We start from the raw sequence: 14,197 nt of genomic DNA on the forward strand, positions 1-14,197 counted from the left end.
GATATGCGGCCAACTGCTTTCATTTCACAACTCTGTTAAAATCTCCAAACACTGCGGTGGCCGCTTTTCGGACGGAGGCGAAAAGAAAAAAAGCCCGTGTGTACGAGATTTCGGCGCACGTTAAAGATCCCCACGTGGTTAACATTAACCCGGAGCCATCCACTAGGGCGCGCCTCACCGCCTGTTAAGCGTCACACGTTAAACCCTACAATCAAATCAGCGGAAGCTCCCGAACAGGTAGTTCAAAATCGGATAACCTGTCGTGATGAAGAGTATGGAAAACAGTGCAAAAAGTTGACGAAGCCTTGTAGGCAAACAGCACCATCAACTACGGTGCTGCGATGCCTTCTCTAGCTAATTACCAGCATTCCCAACAACGTATTCTTCTGACGCCCGTTAAATTTCACTTTCATTGCGTAGAAACTATAACAAGCATAGGGTCTGCGAATGATATCCTTGTTCCCGGCTACCCTTTTTCGGGGGGACACGTTGTGATAAATGGTGAAATTAAACATTTTGATTGACTATGGAGTTGTACGCGCTGACGCTACACAGGTGATGAGGCGAGCCGCAGTGGAGGGCTCCGGATTAATTTTGCCACCTGTGGATCTCCAATGTGCGCCGAAATCAGGGCGAAAGTAAACAATCACCGATAATAGTTTGGTACTTATGTATGGTGGCCCAGGGCAGATCAATAATGTACAATTCAACGCTGCTCAGTGCTCCTTGGTGTTTGGCTCTGGAGCGTTGGTAGCCGATCCGATTCTTTGTGGGGTCGGCGGGTAGCTTGCATGATATGACGCGTGTCTATGGAACACCATACTCGAATCTGAAAAACAGCCACCAGGGGGTCAACCAATGCAGTCGGGCTTCACGTCGGCTCCAGCAAATACCGGTCCTCTGACGCGCCAAGTGCATTCAAGGCCACGAAACTGGTACCAATCGACAGAGATTCTCCACGCGATCACCGGGAGACAAGATTTTCCCCAGGCAAGCCATTAATTCTCATTTTACAACCCCGCGAAGTTTCGAAGCGGCGGCCGCCACAGTAACCCTAAATCAAGGGTTAGCCGGCTAGCGGCGGTTACGTAATGGCTTCCTCTTCTACGAGGGAGACGGCGTCTCCGGTTAGGAATTTTTCGGCTTCTGGCCCCGGCATTAGTCCGATGCAAGTAGAAGTGGAGGGAGAAGAAATTACAACCGAGGATTTTCAAGAAGGCTCCGGCTGGACGCACGTGGTCCGAAAACCTAAGATCCAAGGCAAGGAGTCTGCGCGGCCGGCGACACCATAGCGGCAATCTTGGCCTCGAGAAAGGAACCAGTACGCCAAGAGAGTCATCGCCTCCACGGCAAGGGCATCTAAAATGCCGAATGTGTTATGACGCAAAGACATCAAAATCGTCGTTAGGCCTCGGGGAGGCCTGAACGTTGCCAAGCTGCAGCCGACCCTGGCAATGGCCATTCGCGCGGTAGCGGGGGTATCAAAGGAAGACGGCGCGGCAGACACGTTTTGCCCGAATATACACCAGAACATCGTGGTGGTGAGCACCCCACACGAGGGACGAGCCCGGGCCTACGCCAGAATTGAGCCCATCCGCATTGGAGATCGCGTACATGAGGTAGGAACATACCAAACTACGCCAGACGGCACTGTGAACGGACTAATACAAGGAGTTTCAGTGGAGGACACGCCGGCAGAAATCCACCGGAACATCGTCCACCCGCGTAACCCGCTGGCTCGCGGAGCGCAACGCATTGGCATTATCACAACGGTGATCGTGGCCTTTGAGGGGCTGAAGGTGCCCAATTATGTGTGCTATGAAACCGTACACCTCCGGTGCAGCCTGTACCGCAAGCACATTGACGTGTGCAGACAGTGTGGTGGGGTCGGACACAGGAGTGACGTATGCCCCAATCCCAGTGCTAAAGTGTGCTTCGACTGCGGCGTTAACAACCCGACCGAGGGGCACGACTGTAAGGTCAACTGCAGGATCTGCGGGAGGCCACACCCAACTGGCAATGGCGACTGCAAGCATCGGTACAAGGTACTTTACGTGGTGACCCGGCGGCAGTGGGAAAGGAAGATGGAGGTAGCAGCGTGCAAGACGGCAGCTGCCGAACTAAGACGCGCTCCCGGAACTGAGGACGTCAGTGCAGAGAGCAACAACAGCTGCTACCGAGGGGAGCACGTCACGTTCAGGAAGAACAGCAGGGGACGAAGCGCGAGTCGCCAGCGCGGCAGATCCAAGTCAGGAGAGCGCGTAAGCTGGGCGGACGCCACCAAAGCAGGAATTAGGAAGATTGGTCCATCGCTGCAGCAGAGCCCAGGGCCGAGCGGTGGAGGTAACAGCGGGGACAAGAAAGGCGACAAGAGGGACGAGGAGATGGAGCTACTCAAGAAGAACGTAGTCATGCTTACCAGAGCAAACGAGTTACTGAACAGAAAAGTCGCGGAGCTCGTGGCAGCGCTGGACAAGTCCAACAAGGAAGTGATGGCGCTCAAGCTGGGTCTACCGGGACGACCCACGCCGACACAACAGTTGGCGGAGGAGCGGCAATGCGAGCGGCGACAACAGCAGCCGCCGCATCAACAGGCGGAGCGGGCGCAGACCCCGGCTGCCGCAGCCCCTCAGGCTATGGAAGAGGAGACTGTGGAAGACGAGACGACGACCGTGGCAGCGGGACCGGTGCCCAAGAAGAGAGCCACCGAAAGCCTCAAAGAGCAGATAATCAACGAGAGGCTCAACACAATGGAAGAGCAACACAACTTGACAATCAGTACATTCAACGAACACTTTGCGAACATTGACACCGCTCTACAACAAATAATGGCGGCGCTGCAGGCGTCACGAGGACAAGTACCAAGCCAGCAACACCACCCACCGCAAGGATGGATAGAGCAGCAACAACATCAGCTACAGCAGTAGGGACCACGCGAGGCCTCCTAGTCTGGCAATGGAATTGTAACGGCTTCGTCAGAACGAAGGCAGTCCTGCAGCAACACCTGGAACAGACAACCGTGAGGCCCGACGTCATCTTACTGCAGGAGACCCTTACCGAGGAGGTCAAGCTCCCAGGCTACAAGACGAGCGTCAGCCCTCCGAGCCTGCGGGACACTACCGGCAGCACTGGAAGAGGGGCCTGCACCGTGGTGAGAAAGGGCATCACTTTCCGAGAGCACGAGGTACTCGGCGTGAACAGCCTGATTGAGCACACTTTCGTCGAGGTGGTAACCGGGAAGAAGAGTAGGAAGGAGAGCACATTCATACTAAACGTCTATAGCAGCCCGGCGCTCAGGAAACAGAAATTCAAGGACTGCTTCACAAGGCTAACCGCATCGCCGGCCCGAGCAACAAACTGGTCGTGTGCGGAGACTTTAACGCGCCGAACCACCAACAGGAAGCTCAGCAAGAAGATCGCGGAGCTAAACCGAGTAATCGGGGCCCACTGCACAACACTGTGCGCCCAGCGATGGCACGAGATCTGCAGCGCGGCAGACGGGCAGATGCACTGCGGCAGGACGTGGACCCTGCTGCGGAACCTCGTGGATAAAACCGGGACCACGTCGCACCAGCGAGACCGGCTAACCAGGTTCATGCTCGCAGCGGTCACGGAATGCGGGGAGGACGTGGTGAGAAGGCGCCTGGACGCAAAGTACCTGCCGGCCACCCCGACGGTGCATCACCCGGACTAGCAGGGTGCAGCCAACTCGAGCCTGGACAGAGACATTGAGGTATGGGAGGTCCGAGCGGCCCTGCATGACCTCAATACCAGATTGGTGGCAGGACCAGATCGAGTGACGAACACGGTGCTGAAGAATCTCGGCGAGTCAGCAATCGCGGGCCTGACGGACTACTACAACCGTTGCTCGCGGGCTGGGACTCTCCCCCGGCAGTGGAAAGCGGCCAAAAGTATCCTGATCCCCAAGCCGGGCAAGCCGCTAGACATTGGAAACCTCCGGCCCATCTCGCTCACGTCCTGCGTGGGCAAGGTGCTAGAGCACGTCCTGATGATCAGGTGGCAGCGGTACCTGGAGGAGTGGGGGCTCTACCCGGACACGGTCATCGGCTTCAGGAGCAAGCTAGGCACCCAGGACGCTATGATCCAGCTCAAAAGCTAAATTTTGGACGACAACACCAGGACGAGGGACAACCGTGCCGTGCTCGGCCTGGACCTGCACAGCGCCTTTGATAAGGTGACGCACTCTGCGATCCTGGCGCAGGTGTCGAGGCTGCACATGGGCGAGCGATCATACAGATACATCACAAATTTTCTGTCGGGTCGCGCGGTTGAAATACACGCTGGCGACCTTGAGCTACTGGAGAAGAAGCTTGGAAGCGTGGGGACCCCGCAAGGGTCGGTTATTTCGCCGCTGCTGTTTAATGTAGTGATGATCGGAGTGGCTGAACGGCTCTTGCACGTCAGCGGGGTCAGGCACACCATCTACGTCGACGATATCACGCTCTGGGTAAAGGGAGGCAGCGACGCCCACATTGAAGACACGCTACAGGCGGCGGTGGACGCCATCGAGGGGCCACTGGACGGCTCATGGCTGGTGTGTTCACCAAGCAAGTTGGAGTTGCTAGTGGTGCCACCGAAGGGAGTGAGAAAGAAGAAGCGAGACCAGAGAAGGGACAGCGAGAAAATCATGATACGAACGAGCGGCGGCCAGGTGATCCCGCACGTCGAAAAGATCCGGGTGCTAGGCATGCTCCTACAGCGAGGCAGAGGCAATGGCGAAACCATCAACCACTTAACGGCCAAAGTCAACACGGCCATACGCCTCATAAAGAGGGTATCGAGATGAGGGGCCGGAGGCATGAAGAAGGCCAGCCTCACGCGGCTGGTCCAGTCTTTTGCCGTGAGCCATATTGCCTACGTGGCGGCCTTCCACAATTGGAAGGTACACGAGCGCAACAGGATCAACGTGCTCATACGAAGGGCCTACAAGGCCGCACTCGGGCTTTTCGACTGTGCAAGCACGGAGAAGCTCCTGTCACTGGGGGTGCACAACACTCTCGAGGAGATTGCAGAAGCCCAGAGAACGGCCCAGCTGGAGTGGCTCTGGGGCACGAGAACCGGCCGGCAGGTGCTCCGTAACCTATGACTGGAGCTGAGGAGAGCGGACGAGGAGATTGCGGAAGGGGCGGAGGTACCAGAGTGTGTGCGGAGACACGTGCAAGTGTGCCCGATACCCAAGAACGTAAATCCTCAGTACAACAGGGAGCGGAGGGCGGCAAGGGCCAGGGCCTTGATCGACCTCCACGCCAGAGACAGCGGTACCGTATATGTGGACGCGGCGGAATATCAGGACAGGAGGGGAGCTTCGCCGCGGCGGTGGTCAGTGCGGTCACCGGCGAGACGAAGGCGGCGGCGAGCGTGTGGACACGGTCGGCGCATCAGGCCGAGGAGGTAGCCATCGCCCTGGCCCTCGCCCACCCCGGATGCACGATCGTGCTGAGGGATTCCAGGACCGAGGTGCGGAACTACGCTAGAGGCAGTGTGTGTGTGGCAGCAGTGCGGGTGCTGCGCGCGGTGAACCCAATGAACAGAGCGGTGACTATCAAGTGGTTCCCGGCCCACATGGGAAGGGACGTGTCAGCCCGAGGCAACGCAAACCACAACGAGACGGCCAACGAGGCGGCGCGAGGTTTCACATACCGCCCCGCCCAACCGGCCGACTCGACGAAGGAGTGGTGGTGCGAAGCCAAAGACAGGATGACGGAGTAAAGTGAAGTGTTGAACTGGTATAGACTAGGGCACAGGACTATGCCGGGGCCTGACCGGGCCTGACCCGAAGCGAGGCGGTGACGTTTCGGCAATTGCAGACTGGGTTGCTACCCACGCCGGTGCGCATGAAACACGTGTGCTCTAGCGTATATGTGAGTGGCTTGTGTCGCGTGTGTGAATGGGAAAGGGCTACTGCGGCCCACATTTTGTAGGACTGTGAACAAAATCCGAGGGAGGCACGGACAGTGACGACGATCCCACCGTGGCTTGCGGCCGCTGCGGGAAGCGACCAACGGGAACAACAGACACGGGCCGTCCAGTGGATTTCGGCTGCCCTCGAAAAGCTGCGCCCGAGTGAAAGCGCCAGGTGCTCCCTACCACCCCAGCACAGGGGCAGGCGCGGGTGCTAGAAGGCGGTAGTAGTGAGGGCTGCTCTCTGAGTAAAGGACACCACGCCGAGATGATGTGTGGCCGCACCGCGATTACCCTCCCCTCGTCGGGCTAGGATAGTCTTCCGCCGGATGATCGAATAAAGTCTTTTCACTCACTCACTCACTCACTCACTCGAATCTACCGCTGGGCTCTCTTCCTCTCACATGGCTCTGCGCTTGCCGTACGCTTGTGTTTTATTAAAGCGAGTGATTTTGTTGTTGTTGGTAAACTTTATTCACACACAAAAAACAAAGAAAAAGACCCCCAAAGTCCGGGGTTCTGAAAGGAACAAAATTATCTATACAGACGGGAGAACCTGACGAACGTGAGCCACCAAAGCTCGCCACCAGGCCACTCGGTCTGTTCCCTCCGGTGGCGCGAGCAAGTCTTGGAGAGAAGAGGGAGGAGGTGTAAGGGATTTAAGATGAATTGCGAGTGATGGTTGCGAACCAGAACAGTCCCAAAGAACATGCGGCGTATTGGGAAAGCCAGAGCACTTGGAGCACCGCGCAGGGCTGCGATGGCCTTGTAGTCGATGCAGTATGTGCGGAGTTGGAAGGCTGTCCGTTTGCGCTTGCCGGATAAGACAAGCATCTGCCCGGGGTAACGGGGTAACAGGAGACGGAAGAGTCTGCCTATCCCTGATTAACTGTTGCACAGTCTGGCGTCGATGGAGACGGGCTTGTCGCGCCTGCGTGGGTGGGTGGAAAGGATTTTGCCAGGGCGTCTCCGAGTCTCCCGGTTGGGACGGAGCACGGGAGAGCTGATGCGCCAGCTTGTTGCCCGGAACGCCTGCGTGACCAGGAACCCAGTCCAGCACGTAGCTAGTACCAGTGTGTTTGGCCAGATGAGTGTAGAGTGCATGCATAATATTGATGGGAAGCGTCTGCTCCTGGAACAAGCGCAGAGCATCCTGACTGTCGCTGAGGATCACGTGGTTACCAGGAGTGGCTAACGATAAGATTACGTCAGTTATTGCTTGAGCCTCTAGAGACAGGACGGAAGGAACGGCCGAGTATCTTTTCTGCAGGGGCGGGTGGGTAGGAGGAACAACTACTGTGACCCCGCGTGCGTCTTTGGATGAGAAGGAGGCCAAGTACATCGTCGAACAACACGGCGACGACCCGAGAACGAGATACGTCGACGCGGCGGACTACGGCAAAGGCAGATACGTCGCGGTCACGATCAATGCAAGAACAGGAAGAATAGCCACGGCAGCGAGCGCAAGGTGCGAGAACGCCACGGAGGCCGAGGAAATCGCCATAGCTCTGGCAATGACCGAAACCGACTGCGACACAATATTGAGTGACTCCCAAGAAGCCGTTCGAAACCTGGCGAACGGACGCGTAAGCAGCAAAGCAATCAAGATCATCAAGAATTCGGGTACCCGAGAAGGCCGGCGAGTGGAAGTCAGGTGGATTCCGGCGCACGCGGGTGAATGCTCGTCGCACGCACCGAACCACAACGAGACGGCCCACAGGGAGGCGCGCGCACTAACACACCGCGCCCCCAGAGTGGAAAGCCGCCCCGAGTGGGAATGGTGGACAGAGACCAAAGATAGGGCCCGAGGTTACGGTGAAGTATTAAAAAACGCGCGACTGTCCAGAAGAGAATATCCCCCGCCCCATCGGGCCCTGAGCCGCGAAGAGGCGACGATGCTCAGACAGCTACAGACGGCGTCGGTCACGTCGCCGGCGGCACTACACCGCATGTACCCAGAGGAGTACACAAGCAGCCTATGCGAGGTATGCAAAAAGGGGCCGGCCAACCGGTGGCACATCATGTGGGACTGCGCCACCGACCCAGAAGGCGCCAGCTTCGAAGATTACCCGGCACAACTACAGGAAGCCATCGAATCAAGAGACAAGACGAAGCAAGAGTGGGCCATCCAGCAGGTCTTCACTGCACTCGAAAAGCACGGACTCCGTAAAGGGGCCTGCGCCTATTAGGGTAGCGAAGAAGATGCGACGACCGGCCACGTCGGGACGAGGGTCATAACAAACCCCCGCCCACTGCAGGATCGATGTGAATAAAGTCCTTTCCAGTCCAGTCCAGTCCAGGAGGCATCTGCGTATGTCACTGTTGCTAGATCACCATAGCGGTAGCGAAGAGTGCATATTCGAGCTCGACGACGTCCTGCATGCGAGGTTGCGGATACATTGATTGGAATTGTAGGAACTTTTATGCGAGGGAGTGGATACCAAGGGGGGTATGTCGCTGTAATTTCGGGTAACGAAGCTACCTCGTAATCAAGTGAGGATAGGAGAAGACGCCCATGCCAAGTAAGCTGGAGACGAGTGTGTTGTGCCGCCAAATGAAGATCAACTTGATCTGACAATGATGCGAACGGCTGAGCAGCCTCCAACTTAGCGAGGGGGGTATATCTAGGTACCCCTGGAGCCAGGCGGGTGGCAGGCCGGAGGAGCCGCTCAAGCTGGGATCGCTGCGATGACGTTAATTTTACGTACGGCAGTGCGTAAAGAACGCCAGTATATATTAGAGAGTTCACAAGTCGCGTAATATCGTGTTCTCGTAGGCCTTGGCGACGTCGGGTCAGCCTGCCGATTATGTGAGTTAGTTGGGTAATTTGAGCCTTACATCGATTGAGCCACTTTAAGGCCTTCCCATTATCCTGTAGGTCGAAGCCGAGGACGCGCAGCCAGGCCTTACGTGGAAGAGGAATGTCATCAATCACGAGTTCTACTTGAGAGCGTTGGTCGCTAGCTTTAGCCCGCAAACGCTCATCAGTGACCACGAGGTACTCAGACTTCTGCGGAGATAGTGTGAGACCTACGCTTGACCCGAACGAGTGGACCGCATCAATTCCAGCCTGAAGTGTGTCGGACAGTGCAGCTGGGCTGCCGGTAGAACACCAAAGGGTTATGTCATCGGCGTACAGTCCAAACGAGAGATTAGGAACGGAATGTAGCATACGAGGCAGGAGGCGAAGTGCTAAATTGAACAGAGTAGGAGCTCGTGTCAAGGAACGTTTTACAGTCGCTTTGGATCCGTTCACGGCTTCTGACGCCGACTCCCATACCAACACCGACGCCAAATATTTTGCTCTATAGGCAATTTATGGTACCGAATTAAAAATATTCCGAAATTGTCCCCCCTTATTAAGACGTCTGATACAGGGTACGCTGATCAAGGAACATCATATTGACCCCTTAAAACTATTCAAAAGCTGCATGCGCATTGCGAAATAAATTCACAGATAAAGCGTGGTATTGGGATGGGAAGACACACCTCAATAAACAAATCCACTGCGACTGACGAGAAGTTGTTTGGCAAAGACAGCGTGAAATGGTTTGCCGCGATTCAAAGCTTTGTACAAAACACACAAAAGAGAACTGCTTGTTCCTCATTTTGTGAAACAGACAGGTCAATAAAGTTCCATGATCGATGGCTGCGAAGGTCCTATATGTTGTCACGTAGCCAAGTGTAACCAAAGGCTTTCAAATAAATAAAGTTGTTTGAAGCGAGCTTGTGTTCTGCTATGGACAAAGACAAAATTCAAGTACCAGGCGTCATCAATAGTGACATGCAATGTAGAACACCAACGAATTCAATGCCACCGCGTTTTCTTTGCGAGCACTTGTATATCTTCTAGCACTTGTCTTTCCAGAACCATCGAAATAAATTGAGAGCATTGGCGATCAAAAGACAACAGCCTAAGCATGTGACGAAGGGATGGCAACTTCTCTATATCAAACACGATTGGCCGGGGCGTGCCGTGGCGAAAACAGCAAATGCACTAAGTTCGAAAACAGTAAGACAGCCGGGCGCGTCGATGCGCCAGTAGCAAACACATAAGCAATACATGTTGACGTGAATATGTGAGTAAAGCCGGACATATAGATCGCATATAAAAATTTCCTGGTGCGCAAAGATCTCTTTTGGGCCCATATTACTTCGTACTCATCAACAATGCATAGACAGTATAGCTTCCTACTCTTCTCCCATCACTTATCTCTATAACTTATTACATTGCCCTCCAACGTTGCCTAAACATTTCAATATATATATATTATTGCAGGACGAAACAGTGATAATTTATCTAACGTAACTTCAATGCAATAAATTTTGTTAGTATCAAGCAAAGGTCCTTTGTTTTAGTGAATAACGAGCAAGTGCACTTGCGGTGCAGACGCGACCTGTAAAGAAGCGAGCAGAAAATCCCGCGTTTTTATCAATAGAAAGACGTCTCTAACGCATTAGAGTCCATAGCGGGCAGTAACCAGGGAACGTGTTCTGGCCGCGTGTTTATCTCTTTTTTTTTGCGCTGGCTTGCGACATACGCCGTTATGGGAATGTTTTTTATTATCATCTTCTCGACGTTAGCACTGAGCTGGACGGTAGAACGAGTTTCTTGCTTTCCTTTTTATAGGCTTTGCTAAACAGGTTAGAACCTAGTTATGTGACAAGCTTTCCTTCGGCGTGCTTACTTAGGAGCGTTTGAAGCGGCACATCCGTTCTGCACCCATCTTTGAGTATTCTATAGGGGAGCGAAGGCGGATCTACGGTAAGTCTTATGTGAATTTTATGGTTTAGAAATTTTTTCCCTGTATTTCTGCGCACAAACGCCATGTTGCAATGGTGGATATTTCCGTCAAGCCAGCACGCTTTGGAGGCTAAGCAAAAAAGTGTGGTACCAGCTGATCAATCAAATATTGTTGTTTTAGATGGCAGTGGACACTAGAGATACGTCACTCATGTGCTTAAGAATGTAAAAATCTATATGATACCTAACTTCCCTTACGACTCACACACGCGTACCTAATGAGCCGAGGCAAAATAAACGAACAATACTTACCATAAATTATCTTTCAGACCTTATTTATAGTGTCACTTAAAAGCGAAATTACTGCTTGGGCTACTTCTAGGGCAAAATAGAATTTACTAATTTTGTACTAACCGAATCAAAATTCCTCCAGCGTCTTCCACACACACATTTTCGGGTTATTGTATTTAACGGCTTTGTTTAGTAGAACATGGAGTATTTGGAGCTCTCTTTGAGGAAATGAAAACGCGTGCAAAGAACACAGGATGGAAGGAACGACACAAAAAAGCACTTGGAAAAAAGTTATTTTCGAGCACTTGATTCTATTTCTTCCTCCCCTCACCTGTTTCTTGTGCGTGTTGCAGTTTTTTGGTATTGAACATGTACCCTAACTTCCAGTGTCTCTTAGGAATTGCTGAGGAATATATACGTTTGTGTCTGATGGAACGTGTGCTGTAAGAGTTTAAATAAAAGATATTATTCATTTTCTTCAAGTTTTTTTCTATATCCTATAGTTTTTCTGAAATTGACAGTAATTGGTAGTTTTTTTTTTGCTGATTCTAAAGCCGAGAACTTTGGGGAAACCTTCGAGCGGTTCACAGTTATTGTTATTTCTGCTAAAAATGAAACCTTTTCATCAATCAGGAGGATTTCTTCGTCTAATTTTTAGTACTCTACACACGCGGGAGGACGATAAGCATGTCGGTAGTTTTTAAGAGCACTAAAGATCCATACGAGCGCTCACGAGGTATGCATGCTTTTTCAGTGCTCTCGTAGTGTTGGTTCTTACCGCAAGGTGACGTCGGTGTGGATCTCCATGCAGTGCAGATGCGGATCCCTTTGAGAATTTTCGTACGAAGCTATCTTGTTACAAAGTAAAAGAGTAGAGGCGAAATTAGGAAATATCGCTGCACGCCTTAGTTGTTCCAAAATTACTTGAGTGGAGGATGGCCACTCGTGATGCTTACGGTGTGGATTTTAAGAAAGTTATGCTGCAGTTGCAAATCTGGCGTTCCAACAGTAGTGACTTTTTCTTCGAGAATTTGACATTCCTGTCTTGTCACTGAATGAAATTATTCGCCAATGTTAACGACAGCCAAGATATTAACTATGCTGGAGGGTCTGGAAAAGCTATACACCATACGGGGAGAAACCATAGACTATTATGCTTTCCCATATTAAGAAAAATTGCGGTTTGAGTAATAGCAAAGTGTTCCACAGCTTTTGTGAAAGAATGCATGAGTCGGTTGATGGCCATTCGTTCGAGACACTTGGCAATTCTACCCGTAAGATGTATTTCATTGCAGTATTTGTGCTTAGATGTTATGCATACCTTGTAAAGCTTGAAGAACCTTTCCTGGTATCATTTGGTTTAGAAGACAGAGTATGTGTTATTCACTTTGATTAGGCATGTCGCACAGCATGCCCATCCCCCACCACATGACCCCATCTTTCCATGGGAAGGTTTTTCTTTGTCCAATTTTCTGTTTTCGAGAAGGTGCTATAGAGGCTTCACGTATAAAAGCGGTTTCTCAAATATCTAATGGAAGGATTAGAGGGAGTAATTTAGACAAAGTTAAGAAGCAGTGCTCATAGTATGAGCAGTTGAAATTGACTCAGTGATGGACGCATTTAAAAGGCAAGAATGTTTAGTATTGATCACGGTTACGTTTTAATGTTACGAGCACAAAACATGCTGCCAATACTACATTTGGAAGCTTTTGCGTGAAATCCATCGCATTGCTGCATTTATCGTGCATTGGGGTCTCTCCGTACATTGCGTTTTACTGCTGTATGATTTAGTCTTATTTGTAAGGTCGGGGTAACTCTTGTTTTCAATTTTAAAACAGTTTATGAGCTTGCAGAGCGTTAGCCACAAATTGAGGAGACGGCGATCGGTACAGTCCTGTCATCTTTTACAGTTGTAGTTCCGGGGCTTGCGCAGTGTGAGCAAGGGGTTACGGCGGCAAGGTCATTCATGTGACAGTGTGCGAGTGTAAGGCAGAATCTCGGAACTCCTTCCAGGTTTTGATGTCAGTGCTCTTTGGTTTTGCATTTAGGAAAGACTTGCCGGCTGTAACACATAAGGAGTTCTTTCCCAGCCGTCTTCTGAGGTCTCCACGCGGCTAGAAATTATTCACGTATAATGATAACCAACCACTTCATTGCACTTGAAGTGTTGGTCATCAAGTTTCCTGGCACATAGCTAGAAGGGATCCTCTGAGGTATACCTGTAGACTATGCAATGGAACGTTTATTGGAAGGGAATCGCGATAGTGATGAATTGTTCTTTCCATCAAGAAGTCACGATCTTTTGAGAGTATCATTTGAGGTGAGAATACATCCTCATCGTAACGACGGCAACAACAAACGCACAAAAACTATGCATGTATGATCGCAAATTTATCTACGCGTCATCGTCAAGGCCACAAGATCAAGTGCTACATAAATGCTTCTTATGAGTTGTTAATACATCGCACTGAGTTTAGGCTAACTTATTTATCGTACCTAAATGATTTATAAGCTTTCCTACTTGTACTTCGCGAAGAAATAACGGTTTTGACGCGTTTTGTATGCGGGCAATTGTGAGGCCTGCATCCTTTCCCGTGCGTCTCTTCCTCGTTTTTCCTCTTACTCTGACACGTCGCAATTTATAAACAGCTGCCCACCTCTCTACCCTCTGACAATGTGCGCCATATTATCATAACGTGCTTAGCTATAACATACGAGTCGCTATCAAAAAATAGAGTTGAAAATTTCTCAGTTTAGCGGGCAATTTCAGCGGTAACAAATTATTTCACTTCGGCACAATGCCAAGTGGAAGATTACAACAATCAAATAAAGCTCAAGCGAGGAACAATGGTCTTTTTCCCACCTTAAACGGGCCATGAAGAGAAAATGCAAGTTTGGGTCGTTCAAAATATCTCCTCGTAAAGATCATACCGACACCACTTTTAAATTAAACTACGCTCAATAAGATTCATAATTGCGAAAAAATGGAATGGCCATGCGATCCACTAGCTCACTTCCCGCAACAGAACCTATGATGTCATACCAGTCAGCTCTGCGATTGGCGGAGGCCGGCAAAAACAAACGCAAATTAGGCAGAGCTCATAAGCTTGGCGAACGAACTATTTGCGCTCACATTTAGGGCGCATTCCATTTAAAGCAGTAATAATCGTGCGAAAAACCGTGGAAGTTACGAAATCACTTTGTAAATATAGAAGTAACGATGCGTACTGCTGTTGGAAC

The 14,197-nt window shown here is 51.3% G+C and overlaps 1 protein-coding gene across 1 annotated transcript in view; it reads right to left on the reverse strand.

Annotated features, from left to right (window-relative positions):
• The window catches only part of LOC144141060 (D-beta-hydroxybutyrate dehydrogenase, mitochondrial-like), a 122,195-nt gene that overhangs the window by 50,185 nt on the left and 57,813 nt on the right, over positions 1-14,197 (reverse strand). The gene's annotated exons all lie outside the window — the stretch shown is intronic.

The sequence above is a fragment of the Haemaphysalis longicornis genome, unplaced genomic scaffold, assembly GCF_048455015.1.
Source record: "Haemaphysalis longicornis isolate Haplotype H1 unplaced genomic scaffold, Haemaphysalis longicornis Haplotype H1 scaffold_6, whole genome shotgun sequence".
NCBI lineage: Eukaryota > Metazoa > Arthropoda > Arachnida > Ixodida > Ixodidae > Haemaphysalis > Haemaphysalis longicornis.